Here is a 23,991-nt window from a genome sequence, read left to right on the forward strand (position 1 = left end):
CTGAACACATCTGATGCTCAGAGTACAGCATGAATAAGACAAATCCTTTATATCATTTGGTCCTTGCTGCAGTCTGTATTCATCTCTCAGAAAGCAAAAGAATCCACTTGATGTTTCAATAAATATCAAAGTAATGGTTACAAAAAACGTATCTTCCCCGGGCCAGAGATCCAAGAAACAGCAGTTTTTTTTAAAAATTAAATCTTTATTGTTCAGATTATTACAGTTGTTCCTCTTCCCCCCCCCCCCATAGTTCCCCTCCACCCGGTTCCCCTCCCACCCTCCGCCCTCACCCCCCCCCCCCACTGTCCTCATTCATAGGTGCACGATTTTTGTCCAGTCTCTTCCCGCATCCCCCAACCCCCTTTCCCCCCCAAGAATAGTCAGTCCACTCCCTTTCTATGCCCCTGATTCTATTATAATCACCAGTTTATTCTGTTCATCAGATTATTTATTCACAGCAGTTTTGAGGAATGATTCCCCGCATCGAGTGAGTCCTCCTTTAGTCCAATGAGTCGATGTCAGGAATGTTCCTTCCACCTCTGGCTATGACCCTGTCTCACTCCTGCTGCTGCATGAACTACATGAGGACTGCTTTCATGGGGGCTGGTGGTGGTGACAGACGTACTGCCGGCTGCTAAGGGTGAGGTGAGACCGGGGATCAACTGGAGTAAGGGAAAGAAAATCCAAATCCGGCAAATCTGATGACGTGCTTGATATTGGCATGTGGTGGGATGGTACTGTGTAGTCTGTTCATGGAAGTGGAATAGCAGCAGGATCAACTGATCACACTGGGCACCCTCATACATGAGAACCCCTTTGGTTGGGCTGCCCTGTGTTTCTGACATACTAGAGATGCACTTCCTTTTGGCAGGAGCGTCTTCCTCTTCATCAGAAGAGGTTTCTGTAGTTCAGACAATAACATCTGCTTTCTTCTTGCTGCCTCATTGTCTAGTCACTGATCAAGCTTACTGAGGACACTGAACTTTCTATTTTTGTACACGGCTGGCTGGATACTCTCATAGTTTCTTTCTTTGTCTCATTGGATACCAAGAGCCATCTTCTTGGAATTTGATCTCATCCACATCAGAACAGTCACTGAGAATTTCCATAAAAGCCCATCTAAAATTAGACTTTCATAGGCAGTTTTTTTTTTTTTTTTTGGTCACATACAAGACAAATCCAGGTGGGCTCCTTCTCATGCATTTGTAGATAAAGAGCAGCGTCAAAACACTATAGGTGTGTACAGCGTGGGATTGTCAGCCTCATGTTCCCTAGAGGGCACATCAAGGATACCTGAAGGCTAGCTGTGGCGATTTCACTATCAGGATCTGCAGTAAGTTTTTCTTTAATTTTCCAATTTCTGATGCCCAAGAAATGGAACTCTGGTTTGGCACAACTGAAAATAACCTAACTAATCATGTAATGTTCAAAGGGTGTCCAGGGTGCCTCTGTTCAGTCTCATTTTTAGGTGGTGGTGCGTAGCCAGGTAAAGGAAAAAGCTTCCCATTTACTTTTATACATAGACTGTTGGGATAGTTACCTTCCTGAGGACAACTTATTTCTGCCAAGCAAAGTCTCTGCTGAACTTGGACTGTATAATCTCTCCTACCGACTGGCAAAAAAAACTCTGGATATGCATCTCTCTCTAACTAGTTGAAATGTCAGACCAAAAATAAAAACTTCTCTTGAAATTATTGAATACTGCTTTGAACTCATGGGCTTGATGAGAACATCAGGAACATCATAAAGGGGCAAGGTTTTTAACTGCACAACAGTCTGGACAAGAGGAATTGGGGGGATGGCTGCTGCATCTGAAATGTGTGCTTAGTAGGTATCTGGATGCAACACAGAACAAATGGAGGCACAGTGAGTGAGGTGTAACTGAAGTAAGTGAAAGGCAACATGTGGATTTCAGCCACAGCCTCCTCAGGCTCTACAGGTGATGCGCTACCATCCAAATTGAAAACTGATGCTTTGATTATGGCTAAATTAGAAAGTCTTTCAAGAGTCCGTGGGTGTCCGTGTCTGTACAATTCTCAGATTTCGGTCTGAGCCGTAGGGCTGCAGCCGCCCTTCAATAAATGCAACACCCTCTTCAGGAGGTCATGCAAAGCCTAGTAACACTTGTAGCCCAAAAACCATATTCCTCAACCCCTTGAAATCTGCCATTTCATACCACCCGTGGGCGCCACCGCCACCACAGCACCCCATCCCGCTGACACCAATGACACTGCCACCACTAGGGCAGCCACCTCCAGCACATCTGGCACTGGGTGCTGCCGAAGACACTGCTGCCAGGCCCGGTCCAAGCTTTGCATTTTTAGAATAAACCCAATAGCATAGGCCTTGGATTATGTTATCTTCCTCCTCCAGGGAGCTTTTATGTATGCTCTTGGAAGGCATCAAGGGCTTTAGAACTAAATTCAGGATGAACTTGAGCCAGTTTTAGGCATTGAGATGATTGAAAGTTGGTTTGCAGAGCCTTCCAGGGCTGCTCTACTTTCTATTCATTCTTACTCCTAAGACAGCCATTCAGGTTTCTAGGTCCACATGGCAAGGAAAGTGACCAGGGCTCCTCTGTGGTGGTCCCTGAACTTTAACTTGGGTCCACTCCCCCGGCAAAAATGTCTGGAGTATTATTAACACTCTCAGCCTCTCAGCTCTCTCTTCCAGAACTAGCAAATTGCCCCTGGAGAAAGTAGCCCCAAACACTGAGCTTTCTGCATTATATTTTCTTCCAAACCATGACTTGGTCATTCTTTATTAATCCCTGAAAGGCTTCAGTTTCCTTGTAAAAATAAAGAAACTTATTATTGTTATCATCATTATTTTATTCAGCTTTTGTAGCTGTTCTCACTGGGAGGGTTGATCTGAATTACCTAATCAGTCATTACCAGAATTAGAAGTTTGTATATTCTCAATGAGAAAAATAAATATCAAGTATAGAAAGATAAAACATATTTATGTTAAAACAACCCATAAAAACTATCAGTGTGTCCTCCCTCAATCACATCCTTTTTTCCCTCTGTGATAACTAACCCCTACCTTGATCTTTGTGTTAACCTTTGCTTGCTTTTCTTTAGTATTAGCATCTATGTATGCATTCCCAATTTTAATGCTTAGTGTTGCCTGTTTGATTTTTATATACATGGAATCTTATTAAATATATTTTTAGGTGTCTCACTTCTTTTGTTGTTGTTAATCCTCACCTGAGGATATTTTTCCCCCATTGATTTTTAGAGAGAGTGGAAGGGAAGGGGAGAGGCAGAGAGAAACATGGATTCGAGGGAGACATATCAGTTGGTTGCCTCCTGGACACACCTTGACCAAGGCTGGGGATTGAGCCTGCAACCAAGGCACGTGTTGTTGACCAGAATGGAACCTGAAACCCTTCAGTCTGCGGGTAGACACTCTAACCACTGAGCAACCGGTTAGGGCTCTCTTCTTTTGCTCAACGTTATGTTTTTGAAATTTATCCAAGCCCTAGCTGGTTTGGCTCAGTGGATAGAGTGTCAGCCTGCGAACTGAAGGGTCCTGGGTTTGATTCCAGTCAGGGGCACATGCCCAGGTTGCTGGCTCGTTCCCCAGTGGGGGTGTGCAGGAGGCAGCTGGTCAATGATTCTCTCTCATCATTGATATTTCTATCTGTCTCTCCCTCTCCCTTCCTCTCTGAAATCAATAAAAATATTTTTTTTAAAAAGAAATTTATCCAAGATTATTTTCTCTGCTCTATTGTTTTTCATTGATACACAGTGTATTTTCCCACATTTTTTCATATGAGACCATACTAGAGGCCCCATGCATGAAATTCATGCAAGAGTAGGCCTTTGCAGCCATGGTGGCTGCCTTGATTCCTTCCTCGCAGCTGTAGCGACTACATCGATCCTGCAGCTACAGCCCCGGCATCATCCAGAAGGACGTCCGGATGGCCGTTTGGTCGATTTGCATATTACGCCTTTATTATTATAGATACCTTTACTTCTCTCTGAAATATCTGTTCCTGTGACTTGCTCTTTGTTTTGTTTGGGCTGTTTTTTTTTTATTGATTCCTAGGAGCCTTTCTATATTCTAAATCATGCCTAAACAGTAGAACTTGCTATAATGATAGAAATGCTCTATATCTGCACTGTCCAATATAGTAGCTACTAGCAACATGTGGCTGTTAAAGCACTTACAGTGTGACTAGTGCAACAGAGGAGCTACATAAAATGCATTGGTGAGACAGGCAAGGATAAATGTAATGGACATGCTTATTCAAAAGGGGAAAGAATGGGGAGCAAATACCAGTCACTGGTTCATAGCAGTGCTGAAATCCAGCTAGTCTATTGTTAACGGATCCTCCACCAGGGAAGTAGGGACTTCCCTGGAAGTAGTAGTTCTCCGATTTATTTTTTATGTGGCTCTTGGGTCTACCCTCTCGGACTCCTAGGAAATGGCCTGCATTTGCAGCTAGGTAGCTTTCTCAGTCTGCTTCCTGTCTATAAAAAATCGGGGACCTAAATTTAAACAATTTCAGATTCCAGTTCCTTTTAATCCAGGCAGGCAGCACTTTCTCATACTGAGTTCTCTTAAAAACTGTGTGGGCTTCCTATGAATAGGAAGATTTTGCTCAGTCCATTTGACAAAAGTCACACCCACAGTTGTTTTTGAGATATGACTCTCTTTTAGATTTATTCACAGCTACTTTGGGCTTGTCAGGCAGCTATGGGACAATGTCCTTAAAATTCCTAGGATTCCTTTTGTCTAGATGACAGCGACAGTTCCTATGGTCATGGTGTTCAAAGTAGGCTCCTTCTATGGATAGACAATGTAAGTATTGCCAATAAAATGTGCTAAAAGAGGCACCAGGAAGATTCCATTCTCAGACTCAAACAATTATTTTGATTTCTACCATCTGAATTCCTTCCACAGACACTCATTGCTGTCGGTTAAGCATTAGCCTGTCAAGGGATCAGCCATGTGTGGCCATTGTCATGGATAATGTGCATCAACCTGGCTCAGGACCTGATCCTCAGAAAGTGCTCAGCACATGTTAGTCCCCTCCTCTCAGTCCACTCCTGCTTTCCCTAAGGACCCTCTCTTACAATTTATATTATACCATGGGAGGGAACATGATAAGGCTCTACCACCTCAGTGTAATTGAGTTGGTTGGTTGGTTCCTTGAACAAATGCTCATTGAGCACATACTATGTACCAGATACTGTTTTAGGCACGAGGACATAGCCCTTTTTGGAGTGTACAACCCAGTGGGGGCAGATACATGGAAAATAAGTAAACATCCCATCAAATAATGACACATTGTGATAACCCCATGATGGAAACAGGTGAGGGGGGTGAGCTGAGGCGGCTGGGGAGCCCTGTTGCCTGCTGAGAGAAGAGAATGGGGAGGAGGGCGGGAAGGCTGAGGACAGTCCTGTGCCTCCTCCACAATTTTGCCCAATGACTGCAGAAAGGACACTCTAGTTCAAATAAACAAATAAATCTGGAGAAATATGATCTGTCATAGCAAACTCAACACCATTAGTCACAATTCCCTCAAGGATCAGAACAATGGATTTGGATGTCAGGAGCCCTAGGTTTTAATTCCAGCATAACCCTCAACCCCTGTCTGTCTTTGGTGTGTCCCCTCCTCTCCTGGACCCCTGGTTCCTGGGGTCTAAAATGAGGGGATGGGGATCAGTGCTGTCTGACCACCCAATGACTTCATGAAATGACCAACGCCTTCCATGGGAGTCAGTCAGCCCCAGAAAGGCAGATGGCTGACTCTGCCCAGTTTCTAGCTGTTAGAATTCCTTCTTGTCTGCCTAGCCGTGCAGTTCCTGCCTCAGTTCATTGGGTCCCACCTCTAGGCTATCTTTTCTTTTAAGTGTTTAGTCATAATTCTGACAGTTGGCAGATCACAGTGCCCCTAGTACAGTGACCAGTTGGCCTGGATGTTCCAGAAAATCATGGCTCACTCTTGGTTCCATCCACATGCTTGGGAAGTGCCTGCCATGTTCTGTGATTTTAAAACTTCCCCTCTAAAATTAAAAGCAGATAATAATAAGAAAACATCACAATAAGAGCCACTGCTTATTTAGTACCTAGTGTGTCCTCAGTGACAGGGGTCATGGCATTTAATCCTCACATCAGGCCTTGAAATGGTACTGTCACCACAATCTCATAGACCAGGAAACTAAAAGGTGAAGCTTGCCAGCGGTGCAGGTGTGATCTGATCCATCACATTGGACTCCAGAAGACCAGTCACTTTGCCACCAGGCTGTTTTGCAGTTCTTTTTGCAGTGGCAGGTGGGCCAGGCAAAGATGAAGTCTGCCTCTACCGCTCCCCGCCCCATTGCCAGGGTCCACCAGCAAAGGATTGATGCTCTTTTGAAGTGACTTGCTTAAGCTACTCCAGCAAGATGGTCCTGAGAAAGTACCGCCCAGCCATTGCTCCAGTCACAGTATTGAAGCTGAGTCCTTTCCATTCCCTTAAAATCATAGAGTAAATAGAAGCCCTGTTGGTCCCATATCTGCCCAGAAGTGATGACAGACCTCATTCTCTACTTCCTTTGTTAACAGCGACAAAAAGCAGAGGCTGTTGCTCCATCCTGATCTGACATGCAGACCCAGCTGGGCATAGATGGCACCCACCATTACAGGTGTGTTTGTGCCAGATCCTTCTAGAAATAAACCTCCCAGGAGCAGTGAGGCTGGGCCAGGAATGTGAGCCCTCTCTCTGATTTTGCAGAGGTCAAGCCACATGATTTTATTCAGCTGTGAGTCTAGTCCTTTGGATGGTCAAATATCTAAGTCAGTGGTTCTCAACCTGTGGGTCGCGACCCCTTTGGCAGTCGAACGACCCTTTCACAGGGTCACCTAAGACCATCCTGCATATCAGATATTTACATTATGATTCATAACGGTAGCAACATTACAGTTATGAAGTAGCAACGGAAATAATTTTATGGTTGGGTCACAGCATGAGGAACTGTATTTAAAGGGCCAGAAAGTTGAGAACCACTGGTCTAAGTCATGGAGCAAGTCTCCAAGATGAGGCTCTTTCCAGCTGAGTGGTTGGTTATCAGGATGCATCAGTGACATGCAGCCACATGTGAGGAAGTTGAGGGGCAGACACGCAGTCACATGTGAGGAAGTTGAGGGGCAGACATGCAGTCACATGTGAGGAAGTTGAGGGGCAGACATGCAGTCACATGTGAGGAAGTTGAGTAGCAGTGAGGCTTTGGGATTGGCTCTTCTAGTAGCATAACCACGTCTTCAAGATCCTGATTCTTTCCATTATCCCAAAGTCAGCTTCATCCACGGCTGGTTCACTCCTGGTTGTAGGACAGCTGCCAGTAGCAGCAGGGACTGCACCCTGTGGAGAGGGGCACTGCTTTCCAAGACTCTTCTAAAGGGAAAGAAATCTCTCCCAGAAACCCCACAGGAAACCTTTCCTTGACTCCACTGGCTAGAAGGGGAGTAGGATTCTCACCATGAGCTTAGATTAATCATTTTTTCTTTGAGTCATTCAGGAGTGGTGTTGAGGGTGGGTAGAGAGCTGAACAAATTTGGGCTTCTGTGAGGATGGAGGAAAATGGTAGCCAGATGAACCAGAAGTGTCCACTGTTCAATGTCATGCTGCTGTAGCTATAGAAACTGTCTAGATTCCTGAACTTAGACCTCTTTGGACCTGCAGAGGAACTTACTAATTAATCTTTGACTCTGAGGGGCAGTGACTTGCTTTAATATTCAGGTGCAAGACATGAAGGTCAGTTCTCCATAGCCGAGGCAGAAGGGGAGAAGCAGTGAGCCGGGGCTTGGGACAAGATCTGTGAGGGTAGCATTGGGACATATTTTGCTCGAAGCTTAGTCCTTATTTATCTCATCTGAATTGGAATATGCTGGCTGGGGGTGGGCTGAGTAGGAGAGCCTTCCCAATTACAAATTCGTAAGCCCTTTGGCTGAGAAACTTTTGTTAGGGCCCAGGAAACTGCAAGTTTAACAAGCCCTCAGATGATTCTCATGCGCACTGGCCTGAAGCTATGGCTGAGCTGGAGACAGTGGCTCTTGAAACATAACCAGGCCAAGTCCAAGGGTGCAGAGTCTGCATCACAGTTCAGCAAATAGTTGGCATTTGGAGGTCTGAGGTGAGGAAGGTGGACCCAGTATGATGACAGCCCAAGCTATGTTGGATTCTCATGGGTCAGGCCAGGCAGTGGGTAATGACATTCATTTGTTCCTTTTCCTCATCAAACATTTATTAAAGCCTCCTGTATGATAACCCCTAAAGATACAGATCAAATAATGCCCATCCGCAGAGTCACAATATAGCATGTTGGGGAAACAGACGTGAGGACAGAAATTACAACATGACATGGCAGGTGTTCTAGTGGACCCCGGGGCTCCGGGAGCACTTGGCAGTCGCCTCATCTGGCCTGGGGGCTGGGGGTGGATTAGTTTCCTGGAGCTGCTGTACCAAATCACCACAAACCTGGTGGCATAAAGCAACAAGTTTATTCTCTTACCATTCTGGAGGCCAGCATCTGAAAGTAGTTTCACTGGTCGAAAACCAGAGTGTCTGCAGGATCATGTTCCCGTCAGAGGCTCTAGAGGAGGATCCATCCCTTGTCTCTTCCAGCTTGCCTGCATTCTTTGGCTTGTGGCAACATCACTCCAGTCTCTGTCTCTGTGATCACTTGCCTCTTCCTCCTCTGTGTGGGTCAGCTCTCCCTCTGTATCCCTCATTATAGGGACACATGTGATAGCACTTAGGTTCACCTGGATAATCCAGTTATCTCCCCATCATAAGATCCCTAAGTTAATCACACCTGCTCAGTCCTTTTTGGCCTTTAAGATATTTACATGTTGTAGGGATCAAGAGCTATATATTTTTGGGGGCCATTATTTAGCCTACCATAGGGGTTAAGAGAAAAGGAGACACGATGAGAGTCCATAAGGAGAAGTAGGGGTCAGCCAAATGAAGCAGATACGGAAGAACATTAGAAAAAGAAACAGCATGTACATAAACAACACTGGGCACTGCAAATGGGTTTTAGGGACAGAGGCTCCCAGCACCGGGAGGGAGCTGAGGAGGAAGAGTCTGGAGGGAGGTGGCTAGGGCCAGACCATGAGGATCCTTGGCTGTGGGCCAGATTCCACGGCTAATGGGGAACCCTCAAAGGTGTTTGAGCACATGAGTGATGCCATCAGGGTTGCACTGGCTGCACTGTGGAGATGGATTTCAGGGGGACCACTAGAGGTGCGGGAACCATTTAGGAGGATTTTGCAGTGGTTCTGGAGGAAAATGATTAGACCTGAACTAGGCAAGTGAATCATGACAGTGGATGATGCTGCAGGCTGTTTACAAGGTAGAATTGATAGGACTGCATGATTGGATGGGGAGAATGAGAGCAACTGGAGAGAAAAGACTGCAAGGTTTCTGGCATCATTGATAAAGGGACCATCTGAAGAAGGTAGGGACAGGTGAATGTTATGCCAAGATTCCAAGATCCCCAAAAAAATTCCACACTGGGAGCCAGTTCGATGCAACAGCAAAAGGACCTTTTATTTCTTTGGACTAGCTAGACCGACCCCCGTTCCCGGCCGGCCCGGCCCTGCTCCCGGCCGGCCCGGCGACAGGAAGAGAGAGTGCCCTCCCATGGGAAAATCCGGCTTAAATAGGGGGGTGACGCAAGGGGATTGTGGGCCCTGCTGATTGGCCAGGCGTGAGCCGGGTCTTGTTACACAGGATGTGGTCATATCTATGGCGCGCACTTCCCTTGATTGTCATTGGTTAGTTTAAAATCCCGGGCGCGGCCAGCAGAGGCCTGGGCTTCCGGGAAGAAGGCTACACGTGGCCCCAACATGGAGGATACAGGCAAGATGGCGGGGAGCGCATAGCCCTCACCCTTTCAGTGAAGACTTGTCTATGGACTCTTTGACTCGAGGTGCTTATGGGTCAATCAGGTGTCTGGGAAGCAGTGGATTATAAGGGCCTGGAAGCAAGGAGAGGAATCTGGGCTGGAGATGTAGGTTTGAGATGCCTGAGCATGTAGATAGTTGGTGAAGTGATGGGTGTGAATGTGTTCACCCCAGGAGACAGGGAGTGCAAAGGGAGTAGAATCTACTCAGTAGATGGACTGAAAAAGAGGTCTCACATTCTCATGGGAGACTGAAAGGTACAGCTATAGAAGTGGGAAAAGTCCCAGGACTTTGGGCTTAATACTCTGTGTTTGGTTGGGATCTTTGTATTTTAAGAGTGAGTGGGAATGGGATAGTGCTAACACCAAAGGAATAGCTTTCTAATGGGGAAATTTGGGGACTCTGTGGGAGAACATTTGGGGTGCATATAGACAAGTACCCTCCATGCGTCTTTGCTGGCTCATCCCTGGCTGCTGCCTGTTTTGTGATAACCTGATCTCCTGTTTGGGAGCCTGGGAAGCCCTAGGTAGCAGCACGAAACCAGCTGACAGCTGCTTTTGTCGTTGATTCTTAAAATACATTGTGTGCCAGCAGCGTGGCTGGAGTAGAAATCAGGGATGCAGCGAGGGCAAGGAGAGAGCCATCTGTGCTTCTCAGTGAGCTGGTATTTTTGGCCTGGTGAAGTGAATGTCTCCCCAGAGCCACTTCCTGCTTCTGTCCTTCTCCCTCCACACACAAGTCCTGATTGTTAGACTCAGGTTGTTAGAGCCGATACCTAGGTGAGGAGTCTGAGGCCCAGAGGGTGGAAGTTCGTCCTCTCAGAGGGGCTGGGGCAGATCCCCCATTAGAGCCACCCCTTCCTCCCATCCCCTGGCCCACCGCTGTCTTCCCTGGGTCCATGCTCCAGTGCCAAGATGATGATCACAGTTGTCAGTAATAAGATACCATTTACATCTTAGGAAGTTCTCTTCACATTTGTTATTTGCTCAATCCCCAAAACCATCACAGAAGTAAGAGAAATCCTCTTAATCATTGAGAAATCAAGGTCAGAGAGGATCAGGGATTTGCCCAAGATTTAGGAGCAGAACCCAGGTCTCCTTACTTTCAAACCCCATGTCCTTTCCCCTCCCAGTGCTGTTCCCATCTCAAGGAGGCAGGGCCTGCTGATCTGGTGGTGCCCAAGCCACAGGCCGCTAAGATCTGCTGGGTGCTTGTCAGGTGCCCTTTCAGAAAGGGAAACAAGCCTCCCAGAAGGAAAGGGGGGGCACCAGCACAGATGACTTTCCCATTTTGCTCGGGGCTGACTCTGGGCCCTCTGATGGAGTGTTTTGATGCAGCTGAGGACACATTTCTTGACCTTAAGGAATAAGTTCTCAAGCTTTTAGCTTAAAAAACAAATCAGGTAATGCACATGACATCACCCCATCACTGAGGTCTGCCTGTCCATCCCTGAGCCTCAGATTATTACCGGGAAACCCCTGGTTGGGCTCGGGCTGCCTATCACTGTGTCCAATAACGAAGGCAGGGTTGAATCATATTATTGAGAAGCGTTTATTGAGAAGGCTAGTTAACCAAGAAGACAGGGTGCTTATAAGCATCATATCCTACCTTCTAGCAAGGTGCAGGGGGCAGGATTATAAAGGGGAAGGGGACTGGGGAACAGAATGCAGCTAAGTGCAGCCTTGGGAGTCCGAGACATCAGCTATTGTCCTTAACCCCCTATTCACATAACTATATATGTTCTAAGATTTAAAATAATATGATTATTTTTCAGATTAATTTAGGTGTTCTATCTATTAGGTTATAAGTCCCCCCTATCAAGACCATCCATCTCTGAGCCTCCTTGGGGCCTGACCATCCCTCATCCAAACTCGAGTCTCTGCCTGATGCTTACATGCACTCTTTCCTTACCCCCAGCCAAAGACTGAAACTCACTGTCTGGTGTCATTTCCTATCCTTCACCCGGCCTCAAGTCTGTCTCCCAGCCAATTCCTAGCCTTATCCTAGCCTTAATACTAACTCCATCCATCACACAAATACTGAAACTCATTCCATTTCAGCCCACATCTCATCCCTCACCCCATCTCCAAATCTATCATCAGCTGCAAAAACAACAGTCCTTCCCTTATTCAAACCCAAATACCAAATGTTACCCAGCTGACTCCACTGCATCCTTCATTTCATTGAGCCTCAAGGCTTGGAGCAAAGGTCCTCTTACACACATCACTGGGAAATTTCAAAAGTGCTCAGCGGTTAATGGGTTCTTTTTTAGGCTAACAAAACAAGTGTGACTGTCAGTTTGTCCACAAGTCAGATTGGCTGCTTTAAAGTGACCCTGAGTACAGCTGAGGCCTGGCAGGGAAGGCGTCGTGTAAAAGAGACCTGCAGCACTGCTGTTGCATCCAGAATAGAAGGAGGAAGTTAAACGCTGCAATCAGTAAGCTGAGCAGCCTCGGGAGTGCTGCAAATGGAGCCTGAGGAGAGTGCAGCAATTACTTCATGTAATGATATGGTGGATGAGCCACCTCTGACATGGGAAATGCAGGCACGAGCCATCCATCTTTTCAGCCGTCGAGAAAGGTTCCTTTTACAGATTGGTAGTGATCATTAGAACTCGGGCTTCTCTGTCATTCCAATTGCTTATTGGTCTGTCTTCTCCGTGCCTTGCTGAGTGATTGACTTTCCAAAGCACTTTGGCTCCCTGGAGGATGAAAGGAGTCTAGCAATGCCAGGTCTGCTGTAATTACCCTTGGCAGCCCCACTGGGTGGGTCAACCACTCTCATCCCCACTTACCTGCAATAACCAAGCATCTTCCTTTGAGAGTGGCTCCCACAATGGATTGGAGGGGGGAAAAGAACAGTTAAGTATTTTTTTAAATGAGATTTTTTTTTGGCTTCAATCTCAAATTAGATTTTTAATTTGCAGAATCTCCCAAGAATTTTCAGCCAGTGTTATAGTTAGACCACAGCTTGACTTCAGTTGGCACGTGAAAACCCCCTCCCTCTGGTTTTTAAAGGGTTGCGCACTTTCTGAAACCATCATCCTATCCATCTTTTTAAATATTGCTGTGCGGAAGGCGTTGTTGGCATCTCACAGATAAGGAAATGGAGGTTTGAGGGCTTAAGTGATTGGTCCAGATGATGGAGGCTTTCTAAACGCCCATTTCCTGAGCCCTGACCAGCACATCACACCACCGTGCTGATCGCTCAGGTAGGGCAGCGAGGCCTAGGAGGGCCTGAGTGAAGTGTCAGGTGTGACTTCCCTGGAGAGGTGATAAGGGTATTAGCCAGGACGCCTTTTATGACACACAGACATGAGTGCAAACTTGGAAATTCAGTTCCCTTAGCTAGTCCTAAAATCTAGAGGCTTCATGTGGTGTCAATGGAATATTCAAATTTTTAACTGACTTGTTTCTCCTCTGGGTCATTGTTAATATTTAGTCTTTTGTAACAGAGAGCCAGGTGCATGATGAGTATCTTGTTTAATTCTCAAAATAGCACTGAGGTGTGGATGCTATTATCCTTGCTCTGCTAATGAGAAGTTAAATAACTTGCCTGAGGTTCATAACTTTAAGGCAGAGCTGAGCTTTGAACCAACATCTAGAATCTAGATTGTTCTCACCTACCACGGTATCCTTCTTCTCTATAAGTCAGAAAAAAGTGGAATTTTTAGTCTGAGCTTTTTTTTTTTTTGAGTTCTGTGTCCTTGCACAAGTTAACAAAATTCAGTGACTGGTTATTGAGTATAAACTTTGGCCGGGCCATGTGCTAAGGGGAGGGGAGCAGGGCAGGGAGTGCAAATACTAAAAAAAAGATTGGTCTCTGTCCTTAATTTTAACACTGATGGATGAGTAACTTCCTTTCTCTCGTGGATGAGAATGCATCCATAAAAGAGTGAGTCAGGCTAGGTTTTCCAAGGTTCTTTTCTGAGTGCATAGACCACGATTCTGTGATCTTATCTGCCATAGTAAATCTCTTCTCTATAAATCAGAAACAATGGAATTTTTAGTCTGAGCTCTTTCTTTTTTGAGTTCTATGTCCAAGAAGGTGGTGCCCAAATCTCCTAGATGTTGGACACTTTCACAGTGTCAAAGGTAATCTATCCCATGAAAGGTCATTTATCTCCGTTATGCATTAATTTTGTACACTAACCTGATTCAATTCATACAACAACTTATGCTAGGTGTTATTGTCGTCACCATTTTAAAAACAAGGAAACTGTGGTTCAGTGATTTTAGCCACTTGCACAGTGTCATAGAACTAGTACAAGGCAAAGCTAGAACTAGGAAGAATCAATGCAACGGCTACTGCTTCCTAATATAGGCCATGGGAATAGCTCGAGCCCTGGAAGAAGCTGGCTCATACTGAGAATGAAGCAAAACTCAGGGCTTTGGAAACACGAAGATGCTTAAGTGGGGTCACAGGTTATCTGCTTCCCCGTGGACCGTTTGGTATTTGTCACACTAGATCTTTTTCATTCTCCTGTGACCTTGTCTGTGAGTCAGGCCTTGACATATGGTAAGACAAACTAGCATGAATGAAGTCGTCCAGGTGATCTTTTAGAACCTCTGAGATGCCTGTTCCATGACACAGGGTACTCAGTCTCTCTGAAGCCTGCTTGTCTTAGGCTATGAGATGAATGGAGCCTTTGGCTCCATCTGCAGAAGACAAATGTCCTAACCACTCAGATGATGTCACTTGAATTTCCTGAACCTTTACAACCTCTCGCTCCTGACAGGTGGTCATCACCTCATAGTGGGCTTCATTCCTCCTCTTATAAAGAAAAGAGATTGAGGCGAGACTCCTCATTCCCCCAGCTGAAGAGCTTTAAGATGGTATCTTTGCCTAAAAAAGCCCACAGCCCTGGCCAACGTGGTTAGAGTGTCAGCCCGAGCACCAAAGGGTCACAGGTTTGATTCTCAGTCAAGGGTCTATAGGTACCTGGGTTGTAAGTTTGATCCCATGCCCTCCCCTCCCACCCCCACCCCCCACACGTGCAGGAGGCAACCAATCAATGTGCTTTTCACATCAATGATTTTTTTTCCTCTCTCCCCCCCTCCTTCCCTTCCTTCTACTCTCTCAAAAAATCAATGGAAAAAATATTCTCTGGTGAGGATTAACAACAACAACAACAACAACAAACCCCCACAAAAACATCTGGGGGATCAAAAATAAGAGTCAGTTTATTAAATAGTGAGCTATTGAAAAAATAGTGGAATATATCATACTACTAGTTGGTAACCAGTTCTAACTGGTCAGTTGGATTAAGATGATGTTTTTTCTTGCAGCTGTGTGTGTGTAGACATTACATCATTCTCACATCTCTTGTACTCAGAGCCCCATAGGGAGGGCCCAGGAAGTGAGTATGTCAGTTACCTTAGCACCACACAGAAAGAGAAGGTCGAGTGACCCCTACTGCTGACCCCCCTTGTCCTTCCTTTTACTCTTCCAACTGCCATCAGATTTCCACAGGGAAATCCTTCATTTTTGCTTCACTCTGGACGTAAAAGCAGTTGTTACCATGGTCAGGCATCTCCAGGGCACGCTCACTCATCAAGGAAAGGAAGGTGGTGATTTCCAAGTGAAATAAGATCCTCCTTGAAAGGTCCCAGACATCCTTCTTAGAAACTGCACAGAATCTCTCTCCTCATCCTGCTTTAGTTATATATACAACGCTTCCTCCCTAGGGGGCAGAGTAGGGGTTTTCAGTGTAAATTCTTTCAAGTTTGGTATATGTTTGAAACTTTTCTTTAAAAATCCTCACCCAAGGGTATATTATTTTCATTGATTTTTAGAGAGAAGGAGAGGGAGAGGGAGAGGGAGAGGGAGGGAAGAAGAAAAAGAGGGAGGGGAGAGAGAGAGAGAGAGAGAGAGAGAGAGAGAGAGAGAGAAACACCAATTGGCACCTCCCATATGTGCCCCGACCAGAGATCACCTTTTGGTGCACAGGACAGTGCTCCAACCAACTGAGACACCTGCCAGGGTGAAACTTTAAAAAAATAAAATCTGGCAAGTGATAGATACTACTTCTTCCCTAATTCAGACTTGCAGCTTACAAAATAATTATAAAAGAGTAAATTCTACCATTTAAGAAAATTTTTATACTATTTATTTACTATTACTATTATTTTATACTATTTTATCTAGTTAGCTCAGGCTGCTGTAACAAAAATACCACTGACTGGGTGGCTCAAACAACAGATGCTTGTTTGTTTGTTTGTTTGTTAATCCTCACCCAAGGATATTTTTTCCATTGATTTTAGAGAGAGTGGAAAGAAGGGAGGGAGAAGGAGAGAGGAAGAGAGAGAAAAACACGGATGTGAGAGAGACACATTGATCAGTTGTTTTCCGCAGGAGCTCCGATCAGGGCTGGGGATCGAACCTGAAACCCAGGTATGTGCCCTTGACTGGGAATCAAACCCTCAACTCTTCGGTATGCAGGTCAATGCTCTAACCATTGAGCAACCAACCAGGGCAAGTGATGGTTTTTCGGGAGTGTGTCTGTCTTTCTACATCTGAACCCAGCCTGTTCTTTTTTTTTTTTTTTAAATGTTTTTACCGATTTTTAGAGAGAGAGGAAGGGAGAAGGTTAGAGAGATAGAAACATCTATAAGAGAGGAACATCATGGATCGGCTGCCTCCTGCACTCCCCCTACTGGGGATCGAGCCCACAACCCTGGCATGTACCCTGACCAGGATTCGAACCGGTGACCTCTTGGTTCCTGAGTCAACGCTCAGCTGCTGAGTCACACCTGCTGGGCCAGCGTGTTTATTTTTGCAAGGAATAAAGTAGGAGCAGTTCAGGGATTTTGGGAGAGGGGGGTTGTATTTATTTTAACTTCATTTTATTCTCCTCTTCAATACATGATAAGGCCTCTTTTGAGCTACTGCTCTTAACCCCTGAGAGACCCTTTAATGACTCCCTTCTCTGAATCTCCTATACATACCGCACATTTGATCTCAGCAGTAACAATATCAGGCATGCATTCTGGCACTCCACCTCTCTGCTCCCATTTCCCAACACACCCACACAGAAATTGCTAATCAATCTCCCAGCTTTCTTTCCTGCACAGGCTGAATGAGTTCTTCCAATCCTTCTCAACACAATGTACCAGGAAATCAATTAGATTTGGTCAAAAGGATTAAATGTATTTGCTATCCTGGGTTTAACCTCAAAGATGTTGTTGGTTTTTGTTTTGTTTTGTTCTCTTTCCTGACTGAGCACTTAGGATTCCTCCAAGAAGAGATCTATGTCACTGGGCATCCATAAGTTATAGGTTATTGTCACAACCAGACAACATTTCATAGAGGATCAGTGGATACAGGTCTGTTTCAAAGCAGAATGAGAATGAATTGGAAGACTCTGTGTAAAATGACCTGAGGAGAGTTTGTTGTGTTAGTATCCTGAAATGCACTTGGAGAGATGGAGGGTACAAACCCAACCTTGACCTCCCTGGGTTTTAGCATAATCATCTTCTAAATTGGTGGGTGGGAATGGGAGTGGTGAGATGGATAATATTACATAATCTCTAGGTCCCTCCTAATGCTTGCATCAAATATGAAGAAAACTAGAATAGAATGATGTTGCTAAACTATTTTATGCCACTCCTTTAATGACTGTTCTTTATTTTTTTTTTAAATCTTTATTGTTCAGATTATTACATTTGTTCCTCTTTTTTCCCCCCATAACTCCCCTCCTTCCAGCTCCCACCCCACCCTCCACCCTCACTCCCCACCGTGTTCATCCATAGGTGCATGATTTTTGTCCAGTCACTTCCCGCATCTCCCACACCCCTTTTCCCCCCAAGAATAGTTAGTCCATTCCCTTTCTATGTCCCTGATTCTATTATAATCACCAGTTCATTCTGTACATCAGGTTATTTATTCACTTGATTCTTAGATTCATTTGTTGATAGATGCATATTTGTTGTTCATAATTTGTATCTTTACCTTTTTCTTCTTCTTCCTCTTCTTAAAGGATACCTTTCAGCATTTCATATAATACTGGTTTGGCGGTGGTGAACTCCTTTAGCTTTTCCTTATCTGTGAAGCTCTTTATCTGACCTTCAATTCTGAATGATAGCTTTGCTGGATAAAGTAATCTTGGTTGTAGGTTCTTGGTATTCAGCACTTTGAATATTTCTTGCCATTCCCTTCTGGCCTGCAAAGTTTCTGTTGAGAAATCAGCTGACAGTCATATGGGTATTCCCTTGTAGGTAATTGAGCCTCTTTCTCTTGCTGCTTTTAAGATTTTCTCTTTGTCTTTTGCTCTTGGCATTTTAATGATGATGTGTCTTGGTGTGGTCCTCTTTGGATTCCTTTTGTTTGGGGTTCTCTGCGCTTCTTGAACCTGTAAGTCCATTTCTTTCTCCAGGTGGGGGAAGTTTTCTGCCATTATTTCTTGAAATAGGTTTTCAATATCTTGCTGTCTCTCATCTTCTGGCACTCCAGTAATTCTGATATTAGACTGCTTAAAGCTGTCCCAGAGGCTCCTTACACTATCTTCACACTTTCGGATTCTTTTTTCATTTTGCTTTTCCAATTGGGTGTTTTTTGTCGAATCTTTGGTTTGATTCTTGAGCTCCTCTGGTCTGCTATTGGGTATAATATTCTTTATTTCAGTCCGTGTATGCTTACTTTCTAATTTCTTTATCGTAGCATCGAGGGTCTCATTAGTTTTCGTGAGGCTCTGCACAAATTTATGGCAAGCCCTCAAAATTGCGATTCTTAGCTCCATATCCTCCATTTCTGTCATGTTTTTTTGTCTCCGCATCTTTTATGCTTTCTTGGTGCACCCCCTTGTGGTCTCTGTGCGCAGTCTTGTTCTAGCCAAGCCTTAATTGTTGTAGTTAACACTAGAGGGATTTGACCACCAGGCCGACTGGCTGTTGGAATCAGCTGTGCGGAAAACGTCTGTCTTCTGGGGAGGCGCTAATCCAGCCTTTGCCTGAGGCGATCGGCAAATGGCTGTGCGCAGAGCTTGGGCGGGCGGGATCAACAGGGCGGGGGGAGGGAGCCGCTATGGCCGCTCTCAGTCCATCCCCAGGGGTTCTGCCTCTCTGTCCCAGCAACCGCTGCAAACCTCGGAGGGGCCGTAGCCAGACAGTCCCGCTTCTCCCGTTTGAGTCTGGGTCCTTAGAGACTCGCCCGGATCTGTAGCCCAGAGTCTGAGACTCACTCCTGATTGAAAACGACAACCGCGCCCTCAGCCGCCAGCCCGCTTTGCGGGCGCACCACCTCACCACCGCACCACCGTACCTTTAAATTTTCCACACTACGCCTCCTCTGAGCGTCGGAATGCTGTTGTTTTTGCTTCTAGTTGAAGAGTCTCTCCTCAGCCAGCCTTCCTGTGGTTCTGGTTGATGTCCGTTCCGACTTTTAGTTGTATTTTTGAAGTGGTTGTTTACGGCGGCAATCTCCGGTGTTTACCTATGCCGCCATCTTCGATCTCTCCCAATGACTGTTCTTTATACCATCCAGACAACAGTGTGGCTTTCCATATGCACTTCCCTATAGAAAGTAGAGTAAGATTCTTAAAAATCTATAGCAGAGAGGGTAGTTTTGAAAGCCACACTTTTCAATGGTAAGAATCAAATTTTTGAGAAAGGGGATTACATTTTCTTCTAAAAGCCTGTTTTTTTAAGTACCAAGGATTGGAAGATCTCTTTGAAGTTTTCTGAAGGAAATGAGAATTTGACCAGTTGGCCAGAAGGGAAGTATCAGAGGGGAGGTGTTTGGGATTTAGATACCTTTAAGTTCCTAGTACCCCTTTCATAAGCCAAACCTCAAGATAAGGCTGGGATGACAGAAAGCCTGACCCTTCCCCCACACTCCCAGATATATTTGAGGGATATATCAGAGCAGAGAGACCCATTGCCTGATTTCCTCAGGTACAACCCGGAAGCTTATATTGCTTGTAGAGAAGCTTCATTGTCCAACAGATTACCTGAGCAATGGAGTGATGGAGTGGCCACGGGAGGTGGCTCAGCTGATGTATCAGAGGCCATTTCACAGAACCCTCCATATCTCTGTATGGCGTGTAGCAAGCAGACAAGATGTCCATGGCTCCAAGAGGGTCATGGGCGGACAGATGGGCAGGTGGAACCAAGGAACTTGGGCTCTGGACAAGAAGGACATGGTCATGTCCCAGGACAGTGGAGTCCAGTTTCTAAGACTCAGGAGAAGAGAATCTCTAAGCAGGAACAGAAGAGGACCTGGGACTCAATCCTCTTCCTCTAGGGCAGTGGTTCTCAACCTTCCTAATGCCGCGACCCATTAATACAGTTCCTCATGTTGTGGTGACCCCCAACCATAAAATTATTTTCGTTGCTACTTCATAACTGTAATTTTGCTACTGTTATGTATCGTAATGTAAATATCTGATATGCAGGATGTATTTTCATTGTTACAAATTGAACATAATTAAAGCATAGTGATTAATCACAAAAACAATATGTAATTATATATGTGTTTTCTGTTGGTCTTAGGCGACCCCTGTGAAAGGTCGTTCGACTCCCAAAGGGGTTGCGACCCACAGGTTGAGAACCGCTGCTCTAGGGTGTGAATTTGGGAATTTGGCACAGTCCCTAGGCATGAACTTGGGAACTTGGCATAATCCCTTGGCGTGAACTTGGGAACTTGGCACAATCCCTAGGGAGAAGAAGAAGGGGACAATCCTAAGTTAACTGAGCATTTCTCTGGAAGGGACTGAGTTTGAGATCAGAAATGATTTGGATACTCTGAATTGGAAAGCTTCAGTTTTTCTGCATCCATGGAAATGATAGATGGGGACTTTGTAGTTTTTGAGAAAGGAATTTACATTTTTACACTCATGTTTCTTGGGCTCTTGGAACTGAAAAATCCAACCTGCAGAAATGATGGTGAGGTAGGTAGCTCACACTTGTGTACTGGCAGTACTGAATTCCTGCAGCTTGATTCTAAGCAGCACTTTGACAATAAACCTGAAGCTAAAGATAAAAAAAAACCAGACAAGTAGGAGCAGAAAGAAGAAAATGAAGGCAAATGATACATTTACACTCTGAACTAAAACTTTCATGCCTATGAGCCCCTGCATGACCTGGCGCTGCCCATCACTCCACCCCTCACGCACTCTCTCTTTCACTTACACTGGCCTTCTTTACTCCACACTCCAAGCTCCATCCCCCATGTTTTGTTATTTATTAATGCATCAGAAACCACCCAAAACAACAACAGCACCCATATCTGTCTCTCACAATTCTCTGGGTTGCCTGGGCTCAGCTGAGCGGTTCAGCCGCTCCATGTTGTGTTGGCTCCAGTTATAAACGGGCTGGAATGGCTGAGATGGCTCACTCATGTGGCTGGCAGCTGAGAGCTTCTTACCTTTTGAATTATTTGCTGTGCAAGAGTAATGTTGAAGGAAAAAGTGTATCCAGAATCCAGCTCCCCAACAAATCAGGTTTTTCCAGTTTAATGTGTCCTTTGCAATTCTTGTCCCTGTGTACTTAAGTTATGTATAGTTGTTTAGTGCAAATCTCATTTTGAAGTGTGATTTTTTTTTAACTTGAGACCTCATAGACCTTCTTTTTTCTATGATGTTATATACACTTCATAGTAATTTTATTGCTACGTAATATTATATCAAATTCTGGATTTGATATATTCCACATTATACCAGCCCCATTGTAAACTTTGGTGTTTGATGTTGCCCCTGTTACCTATGTTCTAATCGTTTTAATTTTGCACCACCTGGGTTTGCAATTTAATCGCATCTTTTGTTTGTGAATTAAGTGTCAGGATATCTATATTTCTTGTATTTAGTCATTTTTGCTTTCTCCTTTAAAAATATATGATTTCTTAATTATGGATTTATGAATGCATTATCATCTTTCCACAATCCATCTGAGCCTCTGAATTCCTATGGACGGGTGCATGTGTATGTATGTGTGTGGTTTAGATGCTCAAGTCATACCCTGAGTGTCTGATTCATTGGGTGTGCAGTGGGACTGGAATGTCTTTTATTTTTAACAAGCCTACCAGGTGATTCTGAAACACTAACCACATGTGTATCCATATGTTTATTAATAAGTGCCAACGATGAACCTGGCTCTCTTTATATTTCAATATCAAAATAGGAATACTCAGGCCAGAGACTTGGAAATCATCTGATTCTTTCTCCCTTTCCCTAGCACATTCAGTCCACCAGCAGGTCATATTGGTTCGACTTTGAAGCTGTCTTCAGTCTGCCTGTTCCTGCCACCCCCTCCACCCATCTAAGCCAAGTCACCACCAGCTTGTGGGCACTGCTGGCCCTCAGCCTCCTCCCTGGGTCTCCCGCTCCCAGCCTTGCCCTCAGTAGGATATTAATTTCTGTGACTACAGAATGTTGTGTCTCTCATCTGCAGCTACATTCTTGGGGCTTGACAGACTGAAGTGTATAGGCCTTTAGTAGATGTTTCATAGATGAATGTTGATTAGAAATAACTCCAGTATTTAATAATAGGCAAATTATCATGCATATCAGGCCAGTGCTTCTTACACTTCAGTGTGCATACACATCACCCAAGGATCTTGTTAAGTACAGATTCTGATTCCATAATTCTGGGGTGAGGCCTGAGATTGCACATTACTAGCAAGCTCACAGGTGATGCTGATGTAGCTGGTCCACAGAACACAGGTTTTTAAGCATGTAGACATTTCTACCCGCTGGTATATTTAATGATTGTATAAACATAATTGTTTTGGCAGGAAGCAAAAATTTACTCAGAAGTTTTATCCATTGTTCAGTTATCTTTCTAGGGTATTTTCTGATAGCGTTACCTTGTTCAGGGCTGTCTTTTGGGTCTCGCTTTTCAAGTGAGTTGTGTTTTAAAGCTAAAGCTACTTCTCAGATTCAGTTTCCTACTGCTTTCCATGCCTTCAGTACTGCAGCACTGTCCACTAAGCCTGACACAGGGAAGGGGCTGTGCCCACCTGGGCATGTGGAGATGTCCTGAGTGCCTGGCTTGGGAGATCCCGGTCCCTGCTTGCCTGTAATCACTTTAGCAATTAGCTAATGTCTCTGAGACTTTGAGTCACCAGAGCCCATCTGTGTCCAGTGAGTTTCCGTGGGCAGCCTTGTTGTCTGGCCTCTGTCCTTTGCATCCACATTTGTTTGTCTCCTTCCTTGAGACGCAGGAGTGATGCCCAGCAGATCCAGTGTATCATGCCTTCCTTTGCCTCCGGGGTTGGGCACCGTGGCTTTGGCTGTGGTTGCTCATCCCTGTTTCCCTCCTGCCCGCCCTTCCTTCTGTCTGTCCAGTCATACATCCTTTCATTAACTAACATGTTCAACATGAACATGTTTAACATTAACCTACATGTCCACTGTGCTGAAATGTATAAAGCAAAAAGCTGTAGCTCCCCACCTAACACCAGTTTAGCTCTCAGGGGTGACCAAGCACTGTTAACAATTTGCTATCTTTTCTATGATCATGAATGAATGAATATAATTCATAAAATATTTTTTGTTTTTGCAGAAAAGCCACACCATACTCTCCATGTCGTTTTTCAGTCTGCTTTTCTGCCTTACTGCAGAGCAAGACAGTCTGCAGCCATCTGACCTCCAAGGTGGCCAGACTCAGGTCGGGGTAGGTGGGGTGGATTGTTTGAGGGTCCCTGGAACAGATAGGGAAAGTACCAAGGAAGCAGAATCAGGGGCACCAAGACTGGTTTCTGTCTCCCCAGGAGAGTGCCTGACCGTCCTGCATTTGGCAGTAGTCACCTTGGAGTCCTCTTCCTGTGTTGCCACACCCAAATTCCTTCCTCTCAGAAGTCAGTGCAGCCAGATTCCAGGGTGCTCTGAGCCCCCAGGGTGGGCCATGAGCTAGATGCCGGTGTTCTAAAGGTTAGACGGAGTTGAGGAGGCGTTGCTTAGCAAACGCATCTGCATTGGGCCGGAGGCTTCAGTGTTTAGTGAGCGGCATGTGAGTCACCTTGACGGGAACTTCCAAGGAAGCCAGTTTATTCTCCAGCTACTTTAATGGAAGTATGGTATTTAGGGTGAAGGAGAGGACTGTTCACCAGCCTCTGGGCTGGGCAGACATCAGGTGGAGTAATGGCCTCATC

The 23,991-nt window shown here is 45.1% G+C and overlaps 1 pseudogene; it reads right to left on the minus strand.

Moving 5' to 3' along the window:
* Positions 1 to 597: 597 nt before the first annotated feature.
* LOC138992644 (E3 SUMO-protein ligase PIAS2 pseudogene) lies at positions 598 to 2,321 on the minus strand (annotated as a pseudogene).
* Between the last annotated feature and the right edge of the window lie 21,670 nt (positions 2,322 to 23,991).

The sequence above is a fragment of the Myotis yumanensis genome, unplaced genomic scaffold, assembly GCF_028538775.1.
Source record: "Myotis yumanensis isolate MYYU_CA2020_CCGP unplaced genomic scaffold, mMyoYum1.0.hap1 SCAF_14, whole genome shotgun sequence".
Taxonomy (NCBI): Eukaryota; Metazoa; Chordata; class Mammalia; order Chiroptera; family Vespertilionidae; genus Myotis; species Myotis yumanensis.